This window comes from Ammospiza caudacuta, chromosome 3 (assembly GCF_027887145.1).
Source record: "Ammospiza caudacuta isolate bAmmCau1 chromosome 3, bAmmCau1.pri, whole genome shotgun sequence".
NCBI classification, from domain to species: domain Eukaryota; kingdom Metazoa; phylum Chordata; class Aves; order Passeriformes; family Passerellidae; genus Ammospiza; species Ammospiza caudacuta.
The window spans coordinates 44,038,570-44,058,868 of record NC_080595.1 but is presented as its reverse complement, the minus strand read 5'-3'; the positions used below and the strand labels follow the sequence as shown (position 1 = coordinate 44,058,868).

The following is a 20,299-nucleotide window of genomic DNA, read 5'->3' as shown; positions in this document are numbered from 1 at the left end:
GACTCCTCTCACTCTGTTTCCCTCCCCCATCCCATTGCAGGTGAAAGAGTGAGTGGCCCTGTGGGGCCACTGAGTTGAGCTGGGAGTTTCCAGCTGAGGGTAAATCACAGCCCTGGTGAATAATCAACCAGGGTGTGCCCAAGGTCAAAGGGGCAGAGCTGTTGAGCAGATACTGTGGAGTGCTACCTTGCTTGCTTCAGGGTCACATCTCATCCCTTGGCAGAAGCAGAAGCTGACCTCTATTGCTCTTTTCAACTCCTTTCAACTTCCCTACTTATTGGTTACCACACACTACTCCAGAAATGGATACACCTCCCAGGATAAAGGTTCCTTGCAGGCAATGGCTGTGTCCTGCATCCAGGCACTGTAAGGCAATGTCCAGACCTGAGGACAGGTATCACCCAAACCAAATTTCTCAGGATGAAATACTCAAATCTGAGAATTTTTTGTAATTAAATCTGACAGGAAGGACACTTGCATGTGAACTTTTATAGGAATAGTGTAAATCAAATTCTACTTCTTGCCTTTCATTTGTCTCTCCTCATGTCCATAATTTAGTCTTTCGGTGAAACTGTTCCTTCTGGGGCTGTAATTGTGTTCTGGGGGACACCTTTTTAGAAGGTGAGGTGTGCTGAGATGGTGAAATCGATATTTCCACTGGTCATCCCAACACAGACAGGAAATACAGCAAGGTGAATTACCCTGTGGAGGGGCCTTTCACTCTCTTTCATGCCCTTGAATACAGTATTGGTCACAGTAACTACACATATATCAGATATTTTCTGTGAAGATGTTGACTGATTTGAAACATTTTTGAACGAAAAAATAATATACATGCTAAATAATTAGAAATCGGCTACGGAGATAGAATTTGTCTATAAAGAAAAGGGGCATTTCCTTCCAGGTGACATCTGGAACAGGGCTGTTGCATATTTGTAAATATCATTAGTTTACATCGTCTTCGGGAAATGGGTGTAGCCAAAGATGTCACCATTAAACAAAAGGCTTGCCACTGTAAAGGCTGCTGCAATGATTCTTACAGTAATTCTAAGATACTTGGATCATTTGATCTAGGTTTCCAGTGTATAGCATTCCGATGATCTGAGTCTGCCTTGCAAAGTTCTTGTTCTAACCACATTTCATTTCTCTTCAGGCTTTGCAGTACAAGTCATACTTCAACTTCTTCCCAAGTTTTGTTCCTGCTATATGTTCTTCAAATGCTTTGTCCATTTTCTCATTCTGATCTTCAGTGAAAAGATTCTTCCAGTCACTTACACCACCTTCAAAGAAGCAAAAAACAATCTCTTGAAAATGAAGATATTTCATTTTTTTTTCTATACAGCTGTCATTTTTATTGCATTGCACACTAAATCACATTGATCCATTTTCCAGATGAACATTTTTGTACATCAATAAAATTTTGTGAAATCAGTGGACTTACATATATATGTGAATCATCTTTCATCATGGAAAAGAACAAACTCCACTTAAGGCGACGTTTCAAAAAGGCAGCCTAAAATTCTGTTTCCCTCCATCTCTCTCCTCTAGTCAGCAATGATTGGCAAAGTGGAAGGTCATGAAGAATTAAGAATCAACTTCCAGGAGGCAGAGCTGACATCTGCTCTTTTGGCAGCTTCTGCTTTTATCCAGTTACTTCTTTAACATTAATTGCAGAAATAGATTCTGACAACCAGGTTGCCCTCCTCACATCAACCTCCCCCATATTACACTGCAAAAGTAGTTCCCTTGTCTTCGCTCTCTTGTGTCCATCTGGATTCTTGGCTTAGTTATAGTGTGTAAGAGTGAACAAGAGTTTGGCAGTGGCCCTCTCAGAAGATTCCCATACTCTCCTACAAAGTGTGGTCCCTCCACTCAGGCTGAGTTTGGCCCAGTGCTGCCAGCTCCAAAGGCTGGGCACTTGGTGATCCAGGCACAGAGGTGGAGAGGAATTCAGACACATGACAGGTCCTCTTCCTGCCAGCCACCTGTGAGCAGCCAAGAGTGGCTCTGCTGTGAGACCCTTGCTGTGCATCTTCCTCACCAATTGTCCTTTTTGTCAAGCAAAGCAGTGATCACCTGCTTGACACTACCTTACAATTCTAAAGTGAGTGCAGGAAAAAGAACCAGACAATGGCCCAAGTCCCAGAGAGTGGCACATTTCTACCTCTGAGCCCCTTGGAGCTTCCTACCTTTGCGAAAGAAAATATTGCCAAATGACCCATGGGTCTTGTCTGAGTTTTTCTTCATGGACTGGAAGCTGCTCCTGTCTACCACCAGCTGGAGCTGTTCCTCAGTCAGAGGAATTCCAAAGAACGTGGCTATGTTTTTCACACTCAGGGCAGGATTCTGGAAAGAGCAATGTAACATATGGCATGACTTTCAAACAAATGACTCTGCTTTCCAAGGTGTTTACCCTTCCCTATATCTCTCTGCTGGCTGCATACATAGGGTATTCATAGAATTCTCTAGGACTACAGTGGCCTGGAGTGTTCCTCTTCTCCACAATTATTTTGGAGGATATTACGAGCTCTCTTCCTCTACGCTACAAAATATTATATGTGATTTAAAGGTGAGCAAAATCTACACTGCTGTAATAATTTAGGCTGCTTCCTAAAAATATTACTGGAAATTTATATTTACAAATATTTGGTCTTATATCATAGATAAAAAAATAACAAGAAATATTTTCACAAGCAAAATTTTACAAAGGTTTGTAAGTTTGAATTTCACCTTTTCTTCCCTTAAAACAAATCTCTGTCTCACACACCTTGGATACCTTGCATTCATATAAGGGTGTATTGCTTCAGTTAAAATCCCTTGAAGTATAAAGTATTTGTAACTGTTGATAACCTTACCTCTTTTACTTCTTCATAAGTAATTGTCATAATATTTTCTTTGTCAGCATATTTGTTCCATTCAGAAAGGTATTCAAAATAGCATCCCCAAGCCACTAAACAGAACAAAGGATCGCAAGATGAAGCATAAATTAAGATCATACAGGTTTTGCTCATGAAGCTATGTCAGCCAAGGGCTATATTAATCATGTCAGGCAGGGTTTACACATTTCTGTAGTCCGGTTTTGCTCCAAGCTCAAACATTGATATGATATGATATGATATGATATGATATGATATGATATGATAGTCAGAAAATTAAACTTGTAACCTTTTCAAGACAGCTCTGAGTTCACCAAAAAAGCCATCATCTTGCCAACCATCTTGTAAGACCGCCTTAATCTAGTCTAAGACCTTGTTGAACCTCTTTTCTGCTGGCCATGAGCTATGCCAAACTCATAATCTTAAACCAGTGCTATCACTTTTTCCCTTTTACAATGCATTAGAATTAGTCCCCATTTTAATGCACTAGACTTAGTCCAAATAATTCCTTTCATCCAATTCGCCTTTGAGGTGATTATATATCACCACAGTCACATGATGTTGGACATGGGAGAGCAGGGGTAAAGGGGACCCAAGGTAGAGTTAAGGAAGAACTGCTTTTTCCAGGAAAAAAAACAAGTTTGTAAAAATTCAAGAAGTCTCTGGAATCGCAGTTTTCTTAAATAGTAGCCTCAAGCAGGAAGACCAGTAAGATAAACTTCAGTTCAGATTTCTAATTCTCTGTCTTTAATCTCCCTGTCTTTTGTACTGCAAACCAAAAGATCCTAGTGAAGCTGATTTACCAAAGAACAAAGGTTCTTATAAAATAACAAATCATTGGACAATTGACATAGACAGAAAAAATATACTGTACTTTTCTTTGTCATGAAATCTGTGAAGAAATCATCCCAGGTCTCATAGGAGGGAAGAACTGGCAAGCCATTGCAAAAATGGTAATAAGATGTAGCAACATCTTTTGGATTACGAATCAGTAACAATATCTAGAAAAAAATTGAAATATTATTTATAGGGAAAGACGTAGAAGACTACAGCATAAAAAAAGAAATAAAAATAATATACTTTATAACTGCAGTTGGGGATTTCTAATACCATATGTGCTCCTTGCAGAAGTAGCAATTTCATTCTCAATTCAGAAGGTGCAGTATTTAACTTTGCTTTGGTACCACGAGAAGATGGTTGCCTATAATTATAATCTTTTACAAATTAACCAAATTATTTTTGCATATTCTAAGTATGTTTTGCTCAATACAAGCATAGGTCATCATTGAAGTGACAGGGAAAATTCTAAAAAATATAAATGCTTCTTGAAATTTGACGCATTGAAGCCCTCACTTGCAACAATGCCATAAAATTCCTCCCACAGGAAATCACATCAAAATCCATTTTGCCTCTGGAGGATTTGTTCAAACCCTGTAACTCTCTTGTGGAACCTGTCACAAAGGAGCCAATAACGGCAAACTGTGGTTAAGTGTGGCAGTACTTAAACATATAGAGCCGTAAACGTGTAGAAATGGCCAGGCTAAACACTTAGTAGTAGAGTGATACTTAAATGCCAGAAAAGTACTACATTTTCTTTTTAAACTGAAAAAAAATGTAGAAGTGTTTGTTTTAATACATTACAATCAGCACTCACCTTGGCATTGTTTTGGAAGATAGATTTGGGAAGATTTTCAGGACGGAGATGAGTAGCCACAAATCTTGGAGAAGGTAATTTGGTCATTCGCTTCAAGAATTGGAAGGAGGAAAGTGGACAGCTCAGTTAGTACAAGTATTCTTTTCATTAACCTATGCTAAAATATGGCCTTGATGAACTTATGTACAGTTAATGGCTGATATAAATGAGTTTTGGGTTTTTTAGTGAGTGCTCTCCTGGGATATTAGTGGGCTGCTCTGAGTAGCTCTAATGTTCAAAAGCCCATGAACAATTGGAAAAAGACTATTCATTGTTAGTTCTCTTTTGTGATAACTCTCTTCAGCTCTGGTAGACAAGGGATCAGATATAGAGGCGGGGTACACATTAGCTCTCTGTGAAAGCTGAAGCATCTCAAGGTCTGAGAGAAGGGAGGAGGAGGAAGAGCTAGTAAAAGAGACAAATGCTAATATTACATGATTTGACACTTCATGAAGCTCTTCTTAAATACAAAAGATGATATGTTGAATTTCTGAACTTCTTATGTATCTCATGGGTATGTCCTCCTCTGAAGTCCCACTGAAATATTCATTCAACCCTCAATATTTGATAGTCCATGGTAAATTAATCCTGACCAGATGCCACATAAAGAGGAGTAGTAAAGTTCTTATAGAAAAATGGAAGAGTTCATACATCATATATTCAGTATTTGAAGCACATAATGTTGATCATTTCCATACATATTCTGTTCCCACCTCATATTTTTCAAGATCTCCCATTTCAATGAAGGGAATCATTCTTGGTTCTTCAGCATTCACACTGCTTTCACTACCTGGTGTTTTCTTTTGAGATATGGCTATCAGGTCAGTTAAGATTTGACTTAGCCAGTTTGAGCCTGAAAGAAGAAAAATACAGAAGTGCTTGCAAAACTTTTAGAATGGACAGAAATGGATTTACCAGGAAACTCAAGAGGTGCTAGTACTACCAGGTGAGTTACCTGGTCTCCTCTCATGTCATACAATCACAGCTGACTGTCTGGTCAACCACCACCCAGGATCCTACCTTTGCTCCTCATAAGGAGATATTTCTCCAACTTGAACATTTCAGTACACTGTAAACTAACTTGTATACTGTAAACTGACTAATCAGGGAGAAGAACCACAGAGATTCAACTAGGAAAACCTGCCTTAATGTAATAAATTTTAATGTGACACATATAAGGGAGATTGGGGCGATGAACCTGTACTTTAAAGCTAATACATGAAGTGTTTTCTGGTGTGCTGGAATATCTTTGGAAGAAAGATGGGTCACAATACTCAAAACAGGAGAAGAACTAGATCAAAAAATTGTGCACTCATTTTCTTTAACAATAGGAAAAACCTCTCTGATGTGACATTTCCTAGACACGCTTGTTATCTGTTTCTTCAAAAGATAACAAAGAGCCTGCATAGCTCTCTCATCTCTGATTTACCATGTCCTGACTTCTGGACACTTGGTGCCTACATCTTTCTCACTGCAATCATAACAAGTGCATTTCATTTCTTCAAAAAGAAAGTTCAAAGAAAAAGCAAAGCCTTCATAATCCTGTCTTTTGTGAATATCCACTATAAGGCACTGTGAACCAATTGCTGGAAGAAGGAAACAGCAAGATTAAAGTGTATATGTGACACAACTAATCCAAACCTTTGGCTTGCATGTGGACCATTTCTTTGAGGCAGAAGGAGCCATAGGTAGGGTAAACTTGCAACCCTAGCAAAGATAACCTCTTGATTTCCCAACACTTAAAGAACAATGTAATCACTTCAAGGACTACAAAAATATTTTTGATAGCTATTTCTGACATCTATGGGAATTAAACAAATTAATATTGAATATACTATTTGAAGGTACCAAAGGCTACATTGTAAAAACATAAAGCTCTTAACTTTATAAATATACATGTGGGAGCAGATTGTGGAATATGAGGAGACCTAGTTACCTCTGTTGTAAAAAACTGTGTTTTGATTGTCTCCAATTTGTGCATTTAACTTCATGACTATGAAAAGTAAAGACAACAAAAAACTTTAGATGCTATAGAAAAGAAAATCAGAATGTTTTTCACAGTTTTTTAGAAAATTTCCCATATCTAATATTCATGAAGAATTTCTGGTGCTTTTGAGAATGAAATCAGTTTTACAAAATTTGTTAAACATTCTAAATAAAATTAATTAGCATAATATATCATATTTTTTAGCTATAAATTGTATATACTGCCTATATTTGGTCCAAACCTTGTTACTTGCTGTTACAGAATCCTTTTATGAAAAAAAAAAATATATATTCACCGGATTTAGGATATCCTGCCAGAATTACATCATCCCTTCTGGCTTCAAAGGACTCCAAGGCTTTGAATGTTTCTGGATAGCAAACAGTAGCAGGATAGAGAATTCCCTTATAAGAAAAAAGCAGTTCATCACGATGCTTGGAGCTGGCAGCTATCATTTGCTTATCTATGAAATCATGAGATGTGTTCTTGGATTTCTCCATTCTTCTTCTCACTCAGACACAGACTCTGTCACAGTGTGAAATGCTGTGTAGAAGGAGAAACCCACAGATTGTCCTTTAATAAATGCTTGGGGTGTTGTTCTTTTTTTATCTTGACCCTATGAACAATAATTTACCTTTTGTTGAACCTGTGAAGATACAGGCAGCTCCAGTCAAAGACCTTTGAAATCAATAGAAGTTGCACATAAACAAACCAGATAAGCAGCCATATGCAATTGCATTCTACTAAAATGACTTAGGTAATTTTAAAATATCATGCCAATAATTCTGTGTCTACAACACTGATTTTATAAACTGAATGTAACAAAATAGAACTACATGAATTGCAGATTAGAATTGAAAAGTCATGATCAAAATCCTCAACGCAGTTCATCTCTTTTCAGTACTTACTGCTAGGATTTCCTTTTTTCTTTATTATATCACTCGTTCATCATTCTCACCAAAGTTAGATAAAATGTGTTGGGACTGGGAGAGGTGTTCAGTGCACTAGAGACTGAGCTGAGGACACTCCTGTGAGTGTGGCCGGCTGCTCCCGGCCGCTGGAGCCCAGGAGGGCACAGGGGCACAGGCACTCTTGGGCCACTCGTCAGACTGCACTACAGAGGCCTGTTTTCTGGTGGTTACACAAAAATTATTCATTTCTACATTTCTTTAATGAGCTCAATCATTGTTTGACAACTGATCAGTGCTTAGGGAGGTGATGAAAATATAACCTGAGCTACAGTGAGTAGTGTTTATCCTGCACTTCACATGATGAGCTGCTGACTGCAGTGACCACAGTAAAGGAACTGGCTTTAGGCTCAGGTTCAATATTTAAGTCTCTGACAAAAGGATTGACGTATCACAAAAAATGAGAAAATAGTTCTCCCTCAAAATGTATGCCAAGAATTTACATGCCATCCTTTCTTATCTCCATCTCTTGACTGCTGCCTGTTGGGCCCTGGAAGGAATCAGACCAGAAACTACATACCTGCATGCATTTGCCATTTGCTCTCCCCAAGGGATTCAAGGGAGATCCAGGGCTCTCCCTGGTCCCTGAGCCATAGTGCAGTGCTCATGGGATGATCTAGCCCTACATTTTTACATCTACTTTTTCCAGTCCATACAAAATCCTTTGCTTTCCCTTCATTTCCCTTCTTTCTGTAAAACATTGTCAGCATAGAAAGACTACCTATGTGCAGACATAATATGAAACCAGTGGATATCACATGGCCTGGTCCATCTGATCAATGACGAGTGCCAAAGGGCACAAAGTTGGCACTACCTGCTCCATTTATTTCACTGATATCAGCTAAAAATTGCTGTCCTATGAAGTAGCATTTTGCTGATTCGTGATGTGAAACCAGCCACCCTAGCAAAACACAAAACAGCTTACTTAATTTTTCTTTCCTATCTTCCCTTGAAAATAAATTGTCATGGACTAAAGATAAAAAATGTGTTTATTTAGTATTTTTACCTGCTGGCAAAAGAATTATTTGGTACAGTCATCCCTAAGGTTGGAATAAGAGGGAAAATGACCTGTAAATTATTAGTGTAGTGGGATGTAATAGCTTACCATTGGAGTAGGGTTGTCAAAATGAAAAACATATTCCAGACTAACTTCCCGAGTATTTCCAGTGTATTTTTGCAAGAAAGGGCAGTTGGGCCAATTATTTCCAGGAAGCATATTTTATCTTTAGGAACTAGAGGAAAAAGAAAAAGGCCAAACCCCGTATTTGTGGAGAAAGATATAATTAGAAGATATATGTCATGAGGAGGGATTTTGAGGGCAATTATATTTCTTGACAAAAAAAAAAGTCAGGATCCAGATTTCATAGTGTGAGCCTTTGATACAGACATCTGCCATGGCACTGAGCTGAGAGACAGGAGGAGAAGTGCCTAGCCCCACCTGTAGGATATAAGACACAGCAGTGATCCTGCTAAACAGTGAACCCAGAGACTGACAAGAAAGCATCACCTGATTCAAAATTTCTAAGAAGCAGCTTTAAAACATATAGAGATTAAAAGGAAATGAAAAACAGATAAAAGGATTTTATTATCTCCAGATTAATGGTATTTGTTGTTCAAGCTACCACCATTTCTTTGAAGGTTTCTGACTTCCCACACTGACCAGACCTGGTTATGGAGCTTTGCAGAAGGAGGCTGGAGACATTTCTGTGACAGCTACAGGACAGTGCCAGCTGGCCATTACATGGTGCACAGTTCTGCCCATGCAGATCCATTCCCTGTTAAATGAAACAGCTTCAAAGTATGAAAGCTTCAAAACACGTGCTCTCATGTGCTAAATAAGAAGAGGTATGCTTTTATAATTATTTCTATGATCTGTATTTATCTCAGTAAAACTCTGGAGAAGGCTTCCATATATTAGTTCTCTAAAAGAACCTACTCCGTGTTTAGGTAGTTCCATTATGATTGATGCCTTCAAGAAGGTAGCTAAAAACTCCCCTGATCATTCATCTGCAATAACAGCAACAACAACAGCAACAACAACAACAAAGCCAGCAAAGAAAAGCCTGCAAGGGTTGTGAGATGTCCTGGCCTTCTGTGATTGAGCCCATGAGAAGCTGGGCATAAAGTAGGATTTGCTCTAAAATGGAAATGTCATACGTGTCATTCTCCCCTTTTGCATAAGTTAGTGTGGATCTGATCAGAGGAGAATCAAAGCCTTCAAACCGAGCCCAGGGGGTGAGGATGGCTTAGGTTATGTGGCCAAAGCTGTCTGCACACCCACAAAGGAACACAGCAGAGCAGTGAAGGGGGAATCAAAACATCACCCTGCCCACAGACTCCCATGGCATCAGCTCATCCAAGGCCTATCTCCACAAGCTCAGAGGAGCTCAGGCAGAGTGGAATGCAAGTTAAGGACTCTTAATAAAGGGACTGGAGCCTGTCCAGGACCCTTCTATGGCTGTTCCAGGAGAGCTTCAGACCCAGTGTCCTGGTGGGAAGATGGTCCATCAGAATGATCAGTGCAGGAGAACTTCTGAAGACTGGCAGGGGCTGCTGTCTGGTGGGTATAGGCACATAAAGAAATGCAGAGGAACAATCTTTCGTGATTGCATGTGCCTTACTATGTTCAGGATTACATGACAGGTATGAAGCAACTGCCAGGAAACAAATTACGTACCAGCCTGCATGATACTACTAATGTTGCCTTTACAATTTAGATAGTACTGAAACGGAGATGAAAAATAACTAATCCCCAGTACCAGATCAGGATGGATTTTCTTAACTTCCCTAAAAGACCCTTTGGGCCAGAGAACTAATGTGTTGCACACATTTCTTGGATCCTCCTTCATCTTTTCTTTCCCTCTAGAATGGCAGAGTCTTTTTCATTATGGTCATCTTCCCCCATCAGATCAAAACTTGTCATAATATCTGATTATCGATTATCTAGACAAGCATACCTTGCTCTTTCTTCTACCCAGAATTTCCCTGCTTATCTCATATATCCCACAATCCCCAAATTCTAGACGCTGAAATGTCTCTAGATTCTTTGCAGCATTTATTCTCTCATTCATTTCCTGTTCTGTATATTTGGCATCCGCCAACTCCTTCACCATTTGTTCAAGCCAATTGGTTCCTGAAAGGATAAAGACACCAGTAGGACATCCATTACACTTCACTTTTTCATGTACACCTGGCTGATGGTATACTCTCAATTGGTTTCAAGTCAACCAAGTTTCAAGTTTGGTTCAATGTTGTACTTTAACCTTTCAACAAATGTGTGTGCGCTGGTTTTCACAGCAATGGAATTAATTTTCCCCATAGTGGCTGGTATGGAGCTATGTGTTGAATTTGTGCTGAAAACAATGTTGGTAACACAGAGATGTTTTAGTCATTGCTGGCAGTAATTGCACAGTGTCAGGGCCTCCTCTGATTCTCACACTGAGCTGCCAGAGAGTAGCTTGAAGGTGCACAAGAAATTAAAAGGGGACACAGATGGGACAGCTGACACCAACTGATCCAAGGATTATTCTATTCCATATGGAGTCATGCTCAGCAATAAAATGTGAGGGAAGAAGAAGGAAAGAGAGATGCTGAGAGCTCAGGCACTTGTCTTACCATGTCACTGTCATGGGTGATGGAGCCCGGGACACAGCTGAACATTTGACTGGTGGAAGGATAGAATGAATTCCTTACTTTGCTTTGCTTGCACACATAGCTCTTGCTTCAGGTATTTAATTGTCTTTATTTCAGCCATGACTCCTCTCACTCTGTTTCCCTCCCCCATCCCATTGCAGGTGAAAGAGTGAGTGGCCCTGTGGGGCCACTGAGTTGAGCTGGGAGTTTCCAGCTGAGGGTAAATCACAGCCCTGGTGAATAATCAACCAGGGTGTGCCCAAGGTCAAAGGGGCAGAGCTGTTGAGCAGATACTGTGGAGTGCTACCTTGCTTGCTTCAGGGTCACATCTCATCCCTTGGCAGAAGCAGAAGCTGACCTCTATTGCTCTTTTCAACTCCTTTCAACTTCCCTACTTATTGGTTACCACACACTACTCCAGAAATGGATACACCTCCCAGGATAAAGGTTCCTTACAGACAATGGCTGTGTCCTGCATCCAGGCACTGTAAGGCAATGTCCAGACCTGAGGACAGGTATCACCCAAACCAGATTTCTCTGGATGAAATACTCACATCTGAGAATTTTATGCCATTCAGTCTGACAGGAGGTCTACTTGCATGTGAAGTTTTAGTGCAATATGGGAATCAAACTCTACATGTACTACTCACTTCCTTTTCTCTGTCCTCATGTCCATAATTTAATCTTTGGGTGGAATTGTTCCTTCTGGGGCTGTTACATGTGTTCTGGGGGACACCTTTTTAGAAGGTAAGGAGTGCTGAGATGGTGAAATGGGTATTTCCACTGGTCATCCCAACAGAGAACAGGCAATACAGGAAGGTGAATTACCCTGTGAAGAGGCCTTTCACTCTCTTTCGTGCCCTTGAATACACTATGGGTCTCATTCACTACACTTATATAAAACCCTCTTATCACATCCTTGTCTCTTTCTTCATAAATGGATGTTAGACACAAGATTAATTAAACATGAGATATTATCAAATGAAAATCGTACCTGCAACACTTGGAAGATTGCATAAAATTACTTACAAATAATAATTTAAAATTATTCATATTGTCTTCCAAAATGTTGTACCATCAAAATAGACCATTTTATTGAAAATGATACTTCCTCTATCAGTACTATTTTACTCTTAAAAGTTGAATACACTGTTCATATATTATGCTTTTTGTAAGCTTTGTTTTAGTTATTCTTTTCAGCTCTTTGTTCATAAGATAATGCTGAATTGCTGAGGAAAATTTCTTTCTCTTCTCCAGTACAAAAGAGTAAGGGCAACAAGAAATTATCATTTTTTTTATTCTTTAGACCAGCTGCCTAAGAAATTTTCTTTGGAGCAATCTGCCTGAATCCTGAGGGAGCCAGATCACTAAAATACCTCAGCATGAAATGTAGCAACCTGTCCCCTGGGCCACTGGGGACACAGGTGCCTCCAGCTCCTTCAACCCTCAGACTCTGCTCTCTGCTCATGAGCAGGGTCTCCAGTGCTGCCACAGCCAGATGTCTGTCTGTCTGTCTGTCAGGAGCTGCACACAAGGGGGGTCACAGCAGCCCTGTCTATCTAGAGAGGCTCAGCGCAACCAGGGATCCTGAGGATGCCAGCAATCCAAGTCCCAGTCCCAGCACTGTCTGCCCAGCAAACAAAGTGTCTTGGGCTGTGCAGCTCAGTCAATGTGGAACGGCCCCAGTGCTCCTCAGGGACAACTCTGAGTTGCTCAGTTAGCCACAGGAATATCTGACTTGGATGGAAATGCTGTCATCAGGAACATTTGCAGTACACCATAAAGAGAAGATGCACCTGAATGGAAGACTCAGCCTAACTTTGCTTTGGAAATGGACTGGGGAAAAGATTTGAGGTGGAAGATGGGTTAATATAATTTTTCCGGTTCTTTAATTCACTTTTAAGTAAGTAGTTAAAAATGCAATATAAATATATTTTCAGTGAAAATTTCTCTGTTTAGGCATTGTAGACAACATAATAGACTGGACCAAAAAGAAAAGTACTTTTTCTTTTTTTTTTTTTTTACGTTTGGTAGGAAACTAGAAGCAATTGTCATGGTTTGACGCTGGTCCAATGCCACTGTCCCCATGAAAATATATTTTCCCTAGTTTCTGCTGTGAGATGTGACCAGGATTAGAGCAAAGCAGGCCCCAGCTTAGGAATGAAGAAAAAAAACTTTATTGACCTACAACTGTATGTAAAAAGAAACACAAACAGAACTCAGAATGAAAACCTTCCAAAAACATTCCTCCTCCCCCAATACATTTCCAATACATCACAGCAGGGCAAAACCTATGATTCTCAATTCAGCTACCACCCCTCAAATAACTAACTCTCCCACCATCACGTCCCTTCAGATAATCAATTCTCAGTTCATCAAGAAGTGAGGAGTCCCTCTTGTACCATAGGCTTCCCCAGGAAACACAGTTGAAACCTTATGTGTTTCCATGTCACACATGGCACCACCCAGAGAACATTTGCCATTGTGACCTCTTCCTTCCCTGTACAGGCTCTCACCACTGCCCATGGACCAGAGCTGCTTCTAGGGTTCCCTTTTTAAGAATGCTTTGCCGAGTTCCAAAAAAAGCACAGTCTCTCACTTGTGGGACACCTGTCCCCCCTAGATTCACTCCCTGGGGTCGAGTGGTCTCAAGAACAGAGATCTTCTCTTCCACTGAAGATCGAGGGCACCACCAACCTCCTCACCCGTCATCTCTGTTCACGCACTCCTTCACATAACATCACTGCATTCTCTTGGCTCCTAGCCATTGCCTCCCCCTAAATGCAGTCTCAGTGTCACAGGAAAAACAAAATGGTTCTGTCCATGGCTGTAGCGGAGAAGTCCAGCCAAAGGCCACTCCATCATCTCCTCCCACCTAGGATTCTTCTCAACTTCTCTCGGACATCTTTCACTTGCACAAACTTGCACCACACTGGCCCGTTTCCTCCTATGTCCTCTCTATCTCTCTTCTCATTCAGCTCCAGGAGGATCAGCATTTGTAAGGTTTCCATCATCCAAGAAAAGGGTTAAAATCTCGGGCTCTCCCTGCCCAGAACTCCCGCGCTGCCCTGCTGGGCACCTTCTCTCACTGCACCCTCGCTGTGCCCCCCGCTTCTCCTTCGGTCATGCTGCCAGTACAGGATATCCAATTACAAGGGGGCACAGGCACAAAAACAGGCGCTCTCTCCCTCTCTCTCTCTGGAGGCGGGGATGACTCCACCCTCCCATCCTTCAGGGGCCTTCACCTCCCCTCTCTCTCCAAGGCCCTACCTCACCCGGCCGCATGGCTTCCCCTCGCCCACCCAGCCCGCAGCCGCATCTGGGCAGGGGGGCTCTGACCTCTTTCACCAATGGGAACCAAGAGAGCTTCCCCCTCTGAGATCTCTGCTTTTAACCCCCTGTGTTATCAGAGACTTATCCATGTCCTCAGTGGCCATACCAGGTGGCAATATTAAAATCTGAGTGTCGCAGACATTTCTCCACAGAAATACTTTCTTTCAGATTTCTGCATCTTCGGGAGGCCAGAGGCCCCCGAAGAGAAGGTAAACAATTATTATCAGCTGCTGTGGAATGCAATAGGATTCACCTTGATTGGCTCATTTTCTGTGTTTATAATTAAGGGCCAATCATCAGTGCAAGATAGGGGACTGAGTCCCTGGACACAACTTTGTTATGGATGCTTTTCTATCTCTTCTTAGCTTAGCTAGCTGCTCTGCAAACCTCTCTCTATATTCTATTAGTATAGTAATAATGTATTATATATCATATATTAATAAATAAGCCTTCTGATCAAGATACAAGATTCATCGTCTCTCTCTCACCAGCAGCGACCCACTCAGGTCGCGGTAATATCTGAGCACCTATTGGTTTGACCACAGCATCCCAAAAAACTCACTTCTTTCAAACCAGGACACTAGAAACTCTGAGAGCTCTGTTACTGTGTCAGTCAATTATGTCTTACCTTCAAAACAGGTTCCCAAGTGTCACAGACCTCATAGGCTGACCACAAAGAGAACCTTCTGAAAAGCCTCCAGGAAGATGTTCGGACAGCGCAGCAGCACCTTGGAGCTGGCCAGAGCATGCTGGACTCTTTCTCAAGGTACTGTTGGCTTTTCCCTTCCTGAAAATGCAGCCCTTCGTAGTTTGTGTCTGCTGATGCGGAGGATTTCTCCCATAGAGGATGAGGTTCCTTTCTCTCCTTCAGAGGAGAAACTTATTGCCCTCTGGCAAAAATGGGATGAAGAGGATGGAATTCTCCTGTTGGAGACAGATTTCTATGATTTTTTTTTGATGGGCAAAGCTTTTTGGGTTCTTTACGAATGTGCTATATGCCCTCGATATTTTTGTATGGGAGTGCATGGATTCCATTTTCCAATTCATTTTGGACCGTGGGTTTGGTTACCCTGGGATCTATACAGCATTCAGAATGCTCCTTCTTGTTTTGAAATGGAGAGCAGCTGTTTTTCCCTGGATTGCTAACTGCAAAGGGCAAGCTCCATTTCCCCCGAATTCAGCGGGAGAAGACCCTTTGGAGGAAGATGAATCGCTACTCTCCAGCCCCCCTGCATCCCGGCGGGGGGGCAAAGTTTTGCCAGCAGCCGAAGAAGTTTTTTTACTGCGTCTTCGGAGCATACTCGGATGGAACCATTCCTTCCCCCCACTTCTCTCTCTCCGGGAGGATGGGGGTGGGCTGCACGGCCCCAGCCAGCGCCGTGAGCACTACCCCTGGCAGTCCGGCGGGCCCCGCCCCGGCCAGCGCCACAAGCGCCTCCCAGACCCGCCCCGCGGCCACCTCCCCGGGCAGTCCCACCCGCGCCTCTGCTGGCTTCCCCGCCTGCGCCTGAGAGCTCAGAAACACCGCTCCCTGCAGCTGAGCCACTGTTGGTAGGCGACAGCGATCCTCCGCTGCCACTCCCCCCGGCTGTTCCGCTGCTGCCCGTGCTGGCTCCGCCGCCTCCTGTGCACACTCCACCAGCTTCTGCAACTGCATCTCCACAGCTGACCCCAGAGCCAGGGGCAGAAGACACTGCCGACCCTGTGTCGTGCCCGCCGGCCTCTCCTGCAGAGGCAGAGAAGCCTGCGGTCCCGCCGCTCCCAGCAGCAGCTGTCGCGGCAGCTCCTGCACCTAGTGCGATTTCTCCCCCGAGTTTTTTGGGCTGTCCTGGGGCTGCCCCTGCGGGGGGAGCTGGGACAGGGAAAGAGGGCATCACCACTCCTTCTGTGGAGCTGGCATGGCCCAACAGCTGGGTTGGGCCCATCTGCCGGCGTTCAAGATCAGCATTCTTGGCTAGTTGGGAGCTGTTTGGTCGGTTGCTGACCCATGGAGGTTGCCATCTCTGCCGCCCCTTGCGTGCCCCAGCAGCGAGGGGCAGGTGGGTTCTGCCGAAAGTTCTGCCTTTGGTCCCCAGCCCAGAGGGGATGGTGCCGTGAGGCAGATGGGAGACACATCTGTTGTATTTGCATTGCAGAGGCAGAGGGCATAGCTGGAAGAGATCATGGCTTTTTTGCTGTGGGGAAGAAACATTCCTAGACCCGAGATGAGGGCGCTTGGGACTGCTTCTATTTCCCTGCTGCTGGCATGCCTTGGTGTTTTAGGGGAAAAGAAGCGTCTCACCACCCGTTCTGCCATTGTACTGGCAGCAGGGTGCAGGCCTATGGCAAGGCAGAGCCTGCCTCATGGGTTTGGCCTGGGCTGTTGGGCCCAGGTCCCTGGGCCAGGGCTACCTCCTGGCCTCCTGATGGCTTTGGGGGCTTTGCTTTCGCCTTCTGGTCCTGGCACACCTTTTTGTGGGCCAGATCTGGCGTTTCTGGTCCGTCCATATGGGCCAGGGCCCGCCAGGGCCTTTCTCTGGCTGCTCTACTGCTCCTGCTCTTTTCGATCACAAAAAAAAAAAAAAAAAAAAAAAAAAAAAAAAAAAAAAAAAAAAAATTAAGAGACTTGAATATTGAATAGCTGGCAGCAGCTCTGCAGCATTGAAGGGACAAAAATTACCTTCAGTCCAAAGTGTTCAATAAAGGGCTGTGGCCAAGACATTCCAGAAGTTGTCTCAAAATTGTTTGATGACTGTCAATGGCTTTTGATAACTATTGATGGACTTTTCTGCAGCAAGCCTGTTTCAGGACCAAAAAGGACTTTCAGGTGTGTCCAAAAGGAACACCTTCAGTCCATGGACTTTTCCTGAAGCTCAGCTGCTTGGACTGGAATTTTCTTTGCATTGTTTTTGTATTTTCTTATATTGTAAGATTGTTTTAGTGATTTGATAGAATTGTATGTTCTACAGGTGAAGAAATTCCTGTTCATTTCACACCAGCACTTGATTGAGATTTGGACTGGCAACAGATATTCCTCTGCATGTGCACAGCAGAGAAAATTACAAACACTTTTCTTTTTAATTTAATAGAATTTAAAAGGCAAAAGACCTAACCCTAACCCTAACCCTAACAACAGACATCTTTTGTGAAAAATCCTTTCTTTAGGATTTTTCTCCCTTCTGAGAAGCTGAGGCCTCAGCAACAAATGTAAACAATGGTTATCTGCTGCTGTGGAATGTAGCAGGTGGATCCATGATTGGTCTCCTGGATGTTTGTATTTATTAACCACTCACGGCAGAGCTGTTCTCGCTTTCTGCTAGGACACAGACATTTGTTATTCATTCCTTTTCTATTCTTAGCTTAGCTAGCCTCGGAGAACTTTCCTTCTATTCCTATTTGCAAAGTAATAATGTAATATATATCATAAAATAATAAATTAAGCCTTCTGAACATGAGGTCAACATTCTCGTTTCCTCTCTTCATCCTGAAGACCCTTGCCAGCTCAGTAACACCCAAGTTTTTCTGAATTGATTCTCATACTTACTGGCCTCATCTCTGCTTACTTTTCACTCCCTCAAAATGTCACTCATCCATCAAATTTCCTTGTCTACATTCATTTTGGCATGCTTGCCTTTTCCATTTTCCATTCTTCCACCTCTTTACCCCCCCTGAATGCAAGGGCCCACTGAGTATCTCTAATGGAGCAAAAGCACATGAGGTGTTACTGCTCTGAATAGCTCTGACCTTCAGAGTGAGATTGTTAAGGGCACAAAGGGACTGAATTCAATCCTTGGGATGACATAGGAGAGGATAAAAATGCAGAAACAGGTCATGGTCGGTTTTCAACCAGATCAGCAAGACCACAATAATATCTGAGCCTTTTTTTTCTGGCACTGTTATCATGTTAGCCCTTGCTAAGTGATTCCTCTGGTGTTTTTATGCCAGTTGCTGCCTAACTGATTTACCCCGCCCATCAAGTACTTTTTACTTTGGCTTCCCTTATCTAAACACAGAGTTTTACATTTACTTTTACCAAATTTTGTATTCTCTTATTTTCTCAATGTGTAATATTTCAAATTGTTTTGCCATTTTCTTATGTCCTAGGGTGACGTTAAGATGCTTGTATCCCTGCGGGGGAAGGGTAGATATAAGTACACTTGTGTCAGGAACCCACGTCTTAAAAAAGGAACCCACTAGGCCACGGCAAAATATCCAAATATGGATAACATTGTAACCAGACCAGTGAAGAGATTTTTGCTTTTATTTCCATCACATCAGTCTCAAAATACAAAATGGAGACATGACAGCTCACTGATCCACACCAAAATGTCCTCTATGGGAGAGCTGATATAGAAATATATAAAATCATCTCAGTCTAGATTTCAGCCAATCACACACAGAAAACACATATTGACAAGCATTCTATCCAATCTTATAAAACATACGTAATCGTAGCTAAAACAAAGACTGGTTCATAAGAGACAAAGAACAAAGTTCTATTCATGCTAACTTCTAAAGATATACATTAAATAACCTTGTTGCCATCCTAAAGCCAATTCTACAGAGGCCTATTGTTGTTTGTCACGTCTACTGCTTGGGAAACTTTTCTGCTTGCATGGGAAACTTTTCTGCAATGCTAACAAAACTCCAATCTAAGGCCTACATACTTTTTTTAACCATTTCTTAAAAATCCTCTAACCTTATGGATTCCAACATATCCCCATTCATATGTTCTGTTAATGCTGGATATTATGTACTGTACCCTTAAGACTGGCTCTGAAGAGCGAAAGTTTTGTTTGGTTTTTCTTATCAGCCTGGCTGGGACACAGCGACTGCAGCTTTTATTTTTTCTGCTTTTGTTTTTCACTTCGCTCTCTCTCTTGCTTGCTTCTGCTCTGCTTCTGCTTGCTTCTGCTTTTGTTTATTAGCTATTTTAGCCAAACAGTCCAATTTCTTTCTGGACTGTTTCTCCTTTCCTTCTTTTTCCGACCATCTCGAACATGCTCAGGACTGGGACCTGGAACACCGAGAGTTTACACCTTATGGCTGCAGCAGCTGCCCCAGCGCCGGAGGGACTGAGAACAGAGGGACCACTCCCCGACAGAGACTTTCTGAATTTGTCATCTTTTTTCAGAGTGGCGTCATCCAGTATTGTTCATTTTGTGTGCTGGGGGGTGCTGTGCCTGTTGAATAAAAAGGTTCTTTCCACTTCTCTCTGAGGAATTCTTCCCAAACCGGTTTGGGTGGAGGGGCTGTGTAGGTTTGCTTTTGGGAAGGGCCCTCCTTTGGAAATTATCTACCAAATTTGCCCTAAACCAGGACAAAATCTTAGTACTTTCAGCCCTCTATTCTGATCCCCAGACTTTACAAGTCAGTCATTTATGATGCATTCTATGATATTAGTCTGCCCACCAGTGTTAAAAACAAGATTGAATGTGATCAGATCTCACCACTAAAGAGATTGCTTTAATTGCCCTCCCAGTTTTGCTATCAACCAGTATATGCAGTGTGACCATAAGCAAACTATTGCAAACAAGTTCATCATATCCATGGGAACAAGTGGGTATTCCTGAAAGTATTGCTGCTGCTGTCATTGCTTCTGAATGCCGTGTATTGCTGTGGTATGAATTTCTAAGTCTACTTCCAGTACTGTCATTTTTATAACCACATTTGTATATTACCGTCTCCACATCAATTTGTGTTGTTTTAGTCACATAATTTCAGGCCCCCCAATGCTATCGTCTCTTGTATCTTATCTCAGTGGCTTACTTAAGAGGTAAGTTATCTTAAGGAGGATCACCAAATTATTAACTATAATTTTTATTTACTCTTT

At 42.1% G+C, this 20,299-nt stretch overlaps 1 pseudogene; it reads right to left on the bottom strand.

Annotated features, from left to right (window-relative positions):
• Nucleotides 1-1,149: 1,149 nt before the first annotated feature.
• LOC131555923 (sulfotransferase 6B1-like) lies at nt 1,150-9,293 on the bottom strand (annotated as a pseudogene).
• Between the last annotated feature and the right edge of the window lie 11,006 nt (nt 9,294-20,299).